Here is a 7,588-nt window from a genome sequence, read left to right as displayed (position 1 = left end):
TTTTTAAAATGTTTCTTATGTTATACGCAGACAACATAGTTATTTTTGCAAAACGTATTGAGGAAATTTAATTCAGTTTGAATACACGGGAATCTTATTGTTATCGTTGGAAACTTGTTGGTAATGTCAGGTAAAGTAAAGTAATGATTTTTAGGAAAGGAGGTTGCTTACCAAGAAATACAGTGTTTTATTATAAAGCTGAAATTATTGATATCGTTAGTAATTCTACATATTTAGGTATTGTTTTTACCACTTGGGGGTCATTTTTTGAAGCACAAAAATGTATAGCGGGCCAAGCACTTAAAGCAATTACTCCAATTTTAAACTATGGACGTGAGGTCTGGGGTTTCGTAAGGGGAAATGCATTAGAACGAGTTCATCTTCATTTTTATAAACGAATGTTAGTTGTAAAAATAAATGCACAGACTGATTTTATATGTGGTGAATTGGTGTGAACTGACTTTCAAGTGAGAAATATTATACCATAGGTTGGTACTGGTTAAAGATTTTAAAATACAAAGAAAATAAATGTGACACACAGTCTTGTTGTTTGGGTAAATATTTTAATCACTTTTGTCCAGTTGTGATATATATTTTGAATATAATTAAATTTTTATCCGAAATATCCATATGTACACGTAAAAAGCTCTTAACTTTTAATGATATTATTATTTGCTATATCTGGGACAAATACAGATTATTTTACTCTAAGGCTATATGAACATTACTAATTGAGACTAAAAATACATTTTTACTGTTGAATGGAAATCATAGCAGTGATTTATCATTTTGAAGTACAACAATATGTCTTCAATAGTAAAATAACTGCTTCTTAAATGTTGTTCAAATGTGGTCATCATTTGTACATTTGTTTGCAGGTACAAGAGAGCTAGCAAAACACATATAAAATGCAGTTGGCTCAAACATCCAAAGTCATCACCTCCAAAGACTACAGTTACAATGACTGACTTATATCCCCCAAGGCAACAAGAGTACAGGTAAAAATATTATAATAACATTATTAATATGAAATGCTAACATACATTTTATTGATTAACTAGAACAATTAAGGTTAAATACCACGATTTGCAGATACTGCCTGACCCATCAGTCATGTTTGGTATGATTTGAGCATGACCGGTAAAAACTTGCCTAATTTACAACAGCAAAGAACCAAGTTGACAAAACAAATCTTTGGTCTGGTAAAAGCTGGAAGTCTGTATCGATGTCTGTTGAAAAATATTTTTATCCAGGGCTCTTAAGAGGACTGTCACAGCAGACGACAGATCATTTCTATATAACTGCCTAGGGCAGTTAGGGCGTTTCACAGGTTGCGAAATTGTTGGAGTTAAATGTTGATTTTTGTTACTGTTGTACAGTTGGGATTGAATAATATGTCTGTTCATTGACGTTGTCAATTTTTGTTATTTACCATATTTTCATTTGTTTCTACTGATAAAAAATGTTCTGCATTCAAAATATTTGGTCTGAACTTTGATAAAATTTTCTGAAATTGCAAATGACAAATTCTGAAATTGCAAATGACAAAATAATAATGTTTAGTATAATAATTAAATTAATATTGATAAACAAGGATCTTGTAAAATAATGATGTAAACCTATTCACACGATTGTGCATTGTATGCATGTTATTTATGTAATAGTTAACTTTTGCAATTTTCCTTTAATTAATGAAATTTATTATTTACTATCTACTTGTAGCTTTACACTGGATTCTGTTGGAGGAACCCAAGCCGCCACAACTTCCATTACCACTGATTGAAGATGTGTTAGTAAGCCCAGGGTACCTTTCATCACAAGATCCACGCACATATTTTAGGCGATCACTTGTTCTGTCTTCGAAAGAGGGCGCCTATCCAGTGGGGAATAACTCATGAGAAAAATGGGTTAGATGCATATTGCAGAACTGGAGGGATGACATTGGTACAAACTGGTAAATATTTTAAATGTCTTTTTTTCTGATTCATGAAAAATATCCAATGATACTTATTATTGAAAATGCTTAATGCTGTAAGGTACCATAAAGTTTTGTACATCTTAATGTGATTTGGTACCTACTGACATCAACCAGTTACTGCATGTTAATATATTACACAATGCACAAATGATAATGTGATATGAATATTTAATTTCAAAATTGGATTCATCTTCATCTGTGTTACAAAGCTCATTTCAATGTACACATTTTAAGTTCCCACCACTTTTCATTGACTTTCATGTATATTACATTTGTATTGAGATGAAAATGATTATAATACTGTAAATGGTGCTTGCTATATTCAAGAATCACTAGTCTATGTATTATTGCCGAGACAGTTTGATTGTAAAGTATTGAAGTTTAATATTTGTAGTTTGCTGATAAATAAACAAGTAGAGATTTAGCTCTCTGTGTAATGCATCAACCTTGTTATCAAGAGGTTTGTGATTTGAGCCCCAGTATGGGTACATTCATTAATTGACCAGTGTCGTTAAACCATATTGTAGCTGATGACTGTTTATGTGTATCTAATATTGTACAGGCATTTGGCATCATGAATCAGGCATCCTTGGGGCTTCACCTGACGGGTTTGTTCAAGGAGATTATTGTGGCCGTGTTCACCTCCAAGACAAGGAACAGCCAGTAATGTCACCAGACATCATCGAGGTGAAGTGCCCTTTCTCGGCCAAGGACATGACTATTACGGAGGCATGCCATTCAAAGAAAGACTTCTACCTAGGTATTTTCACTCATTTTATTCTATAAGATGGTTTTCAATATAAGTGAAAAATAATAATTTTATCTCTGGATTGTTGACACAGAAAAAGGTGGACATAAACTGTAAACACATATCACAAACTGTTAACTTGATTTATCTTATCGCTTGATGGAAGATGTTGATGCTGGTTGCTTATACCATTATGTTTCAGTTAACTATCAACTACTATTATTTATTTAACTTAAAGCTGCTCTGTCACAGATTGATTTTTTGAATTATTTTAGTTTTGTCTTGGAATGTGCCAATTTTTGCATAAATGCCAGGAAGCGAGTGATGTAAGACTGCTGCCAAAAGAGTTGATCGCAGTTTTCATATTTAAGTTTTCAAAATTGATGTACTATGGCTAAAAGCGTTAAAATTGCTCGAAGAGAAATGAAATTTTCGGCAGTTTTCCAACCAATTGAGATCTGTTCTATATTGAGTTACCTCTTATGACTGAATTGAAGGCATTGATTCCAAAATCAGCTGATTCTGAGACCAAAATAGAGGTCAAAACTGTCAGTCTGTGAGAGTGCAGCTTTAAGTGATCATTTTAAATGAAAATGAAACAAGCATTTTTTGTTCATAAGACATGATCAAAAGACGACTGTTTTTTTTTCCAGACCTATCTCCAGATGGCAGGATGTGCTTGAAACGCTCACATGACTACTGGCACCAAATTCAGGGACAGCTTCATATTACTGGCACTCAGTGTTGTGATTTGGTTGTTTGGACAACGAAAGACATGCAAGTTGTTAGAATATTAAAAGACAATTTTTGGGCAATTAATATGTCTTCTATGATTGATTTTTACATGTTGACATTTTTACCATCTCTTAAATGAAGACATACTTTATTGAGTTTATTTTCTTCATGAAAATGATGAATGTACTAATGTAATAGCTGACACTGAAAATGGACCATTGTCAGAGTTCGACACTGCCATTATAAAAGATAAGAGATTGAGTAGTGTGTATCACATTCAATGTTAACTATCAAACACTGCTTTAACAGATTTCTGTCATCTTTGAAAACTATTTTAAAGTTTGAAAAATTGTTAATTGAATCAAATATTTTAAACAAAAGGGAAGTCCTGCGATCATTACAGAAACTCTTTTTGTACAAAAAAGCCGGATCACATGGCGTATGCACAATTGACCTTTTTCTCGTTTTTAACTTGACCTTATGCACAGAAATTTGGTGTGTTATATTTGTTTGTCATAAATATAATACCGTTTTTTTTAAATTTCATACAGGTGGTGTTTGATTATCATGCACAGGACACAAACTGAAATAAAAGAAAGATCTTTTCATTTAGTTGTTTAATGTGTTTCACTCCAAAATCTCATATTTATCAGCAATTTCCTTCAATAATGGTGCCTGAAGGTTAACCAAACAGCAACATAGTTGAAATATTTTGGTTGACAAATGTCTATACTGAGCAGGAATATGATTTAAAATATCATAATTTGTTATTTTTTCGTTTGCTCTTTCAACATGGATTCTACTTCTTCCTATTTTGAAACACAATTCAGCCTCTTCCTTAGTAAAATGTCCTTTACTGGATAAAAATGGTGGAATATTTAATGAAACACCAGCTGGAAGTTTATCAAATATATTAATTCCTTTGTCTGCTAGAATTAGATCTCCAGGCTGAAGCTGGTCTAGAACATGACAATGTTCGACAATTGCATCATCGGATGTGGAACCTGGGTATAAATCTGAACTGTAAACAAGTGCACCATTTGGAGCAACACAGGTTACAGCCTTCACAGTGTGTCTGCTTTTGTAGCTGCTGTAAGACAGCGACTGACTGTTCATATGATGGCACATCTTGTATGATTTCTGTAGCATCCATAGCGATTCTAGCAGAGGTGAAATCTTCAAATGATTTTGGCATGGAGCCTTTGCATTTCAGCTGGCTTGGAATTCCTACTGCCAACAGACACAGTTGCCCTGCTGGTATTGAACCGGACAGCTAAATCTAGGCCCTTACAATTCAACCTTAGTTTCATCAAAGCCATCAGAAGTTGATCCTGAATGCTAAAGCATGTGACTGTCCAGCCAGCATAATAGTTGAATGGGGCCATCCTCTGAACCATGCTCGCCAGCACTTGAAAAACATCTGTTGGGAATGACGTGTACAACAGCATCTGCAAAACAGTGAAACAATACTGTCAGTTAATTCCATGCGACTGTTGTATATCAATCTTAATTCATATTGTCAACACAAACATTTTCCATTTTCAGTCGTGAAAATATTACTTTAGATGTTAACTTGATTAAATAAAATTAATATGTCACTGAACAAACTTACTTTATCTGTATCATGAATTATATCTTGCAGCGTCAGCCTTGGTTTCGACAGTTTAAGAGTTTTGATTTCATTCTCTAACTCTGCAACCTGCTCCTCCAGCTGTGGAACTGAAACATTTTGTATGACAAAAGTAACTAAAACTGCCTATGACACCTGGGAGTAAAATGTTTTTTGTCCAAGATGCCCCTGGAATGGCAAGAAATAAGAAAAACGAATATTAATTACAAATTGGAACATTCTGTATAAAACAAATTTATTAAAATATACTTGTAAATGGTGGACAAAGTAAAGGGCAACATACAAGTAAAATGATGCAGGGATTGATCTTTGAATTTTGTTGTGACATTTCACATGAAATAATATATTCAGCAAAAATAAGTTTGTCTTCATGTATGTTCAAATGGTTCAGGACATAGTACTGGTCAGAGAGTATGAAACTTATTGAGGTCGGTTAGCTCAGTTTGTAAGAGCATCTGTATTGCGAGGGGATCTTGGGTTTGATCTCTGGATTGACCGCGTTCTTTTTTGAGTCTGTAATTTTTGTATGAATACTAAAAAATGTACCAGATCTTGAACACGCTGTAGAGCCTTCCATATCATCCATTTCTGACAATGGCTGCTTTATGTAGCTATGGTCATGGTTGCTGCCAGTGGCTGTATCAGGAACGTCAATTTCTGGTTCCACAGCCTCTTCCACCTTGCGTTTTTTACGTCTGGATAAAAATAAATAAATAAAGAAAATGTATAAATATAATTTCAAATAACAATTACAGACCTTGTTGCAGTTTAGTAACTGTAGTCTATTTATTTTAATCATACTGAAACTACTAAAGAGCACATTATGATTGTGATATTAATCACAGTGACTATGATTTTATAAGGATATTGGACAACAAATAGTGTTATTATCGTAGGAGGAAGTTCTGTCTAGCATAAGCTGTGAAAAGTTTTAAAACAATAAACACTACACAACATATTCATTAAATTTACCTTGTTGGGGTTGGCAGGTCTGGAAAGCTGCCAACATCTTTACTGAAGCTGAAGATGGTTGGACCATTCTCCTTCTTCCCATCAACAAAATGACAGCTTCATATCCGGTCGTTGCTGTTATATGGCCTGTCTGCCCGTCTGAAATGTTGTCATGAATACGTTTATAATCATACTATTGAAAATACTGGGACAATCCAAGCAGTTGAACATTTAAACAGTGATAAGGCGTACTTGTAAGAACAATTATTTAAATATGTAGATATACAATAGTATGACATAACCTGCTCAGGTTATACAACTCAACCAGTACTGTCACTACATCAATACAGTACATGACGTGTGGAGTTTAGGCCATACACATTTAGTTACAATTGAGTATCTCACTTCTGTCAGTAACTTTTTAATGTTTGTTAATACAATAAAGTAAAGTAACTGAATCAAGTAACAAAATGTACTTTTCAATGAAAATTTATAAAATCTTGCCACCATACTGCATGTACATTACAAATTTATGACCGTGTCTCTTTAATTGAGATGGGTGGGGTAATGATATAACAGATAGACGACGGTTCTGTTTAATTAGTTTTACCTTCGTTATCTAGTAGTATTCACACCATTGGTGAATCAGCATGGAAAAAGTACACAACATATCGTGTATCTTAAATTCAACTGTTGATGAACAGTGATAAATAGCAAAGGTCATTTATGTCAGCAACATCGTCTGATCGATTGACAAAATGAACATTATTTAATCACAATTAGTATTTGTAGACGAAAATGTTGCAATTGCTTGCATCTGACAATCAATTTCTTTCTGTCCTTGTCATTGGTCGGAAACCTGTAGAGTCCACAAGCCTGTCTGCCCCCAGTGCGATGCGTACAGCCAAAAGCATAACAATACACCATTTTCATAAATGGCGGTGATGTACCCGGAAGTCCGATACCGAAAGTTAAAGTAAAACGAGACTTACGCGCCCTTTGATAACATTTTCCCCGCAAATGTACGACAACGCTAAAAAGATCATTTATTCAGTGTTGGAATTGAAGATTACAGGATTCTACCAGGGCTAAATTTTATAGATATATAACTTATTTTAAGCCTCAGCCATATTGTGATGTAATAAATATTATTAAATTAAGAATAGCTTTAGCAAAATTACGAGTTTCCTTACATAGACTATGTGTAGAGACGAAGATGGGCTAGACCTGTATTAATACCTGTGCATGAGAGAAAATGTATCGAATGTGATATTTTAGAAGACGAACACCATTTTGTTATAGAATGTCCATTGCATAATGATATTCGAAAATCTTTATTGCCATCCTATTATTTACGACATCCTAGTATGCACACATTTATAGAGTTAATTTACACCATAAATGAAGGAACATTGTTTACAAAGCTGTTAACATTATGTCCAATAGACATTTTGTTACAGTCTAGTATAATAGCATTTTCATTTTTTTTTAGTTAATATGTTACCGCACAAGTAAATATTATTTGTATTTGTCACCATTGTGTGTT

General features: G+C 33.7%; 2 pseudogenes; one reads left to right on the top strand and one right to left on the bottom strand.

Annotated features, from left to right (window-relative positions):
• Window positions 1-327: 327 nt before the first annotated feature.
• LOC128210851 (uncharacterized) lies at window positions 328-3,600 on the top strand (annotated as a pseudogene).
• Window positions 3,601-4,449: 849 nt separating this feature from the next.
• LOC128210850 (uncharacterized) lies at window positions 4,450-5,668 on the bottom strand (annotated as a pseudogene).
• Between the last annotated feature and the right edge of the window lie 1,920 nt (window positions 5,669-7,588).

This window comes from Mya arenaria, chromosome 12 (assembly GCF_026914265.1).
Source record: "Mya arenaria isolate MELC-2E11 chromosome 12, ASM2691426v1".
Lineage (NCBI taxonomy): Eukaryota > Metazoa > Mollusca > Bivalvia > Myida > Myidae > Mya > Mya arenaria.
Note: the sequence above shows the minus strand (reverse complement) of the source record. Positions and strands in the feature narration are given on the sequence as shown.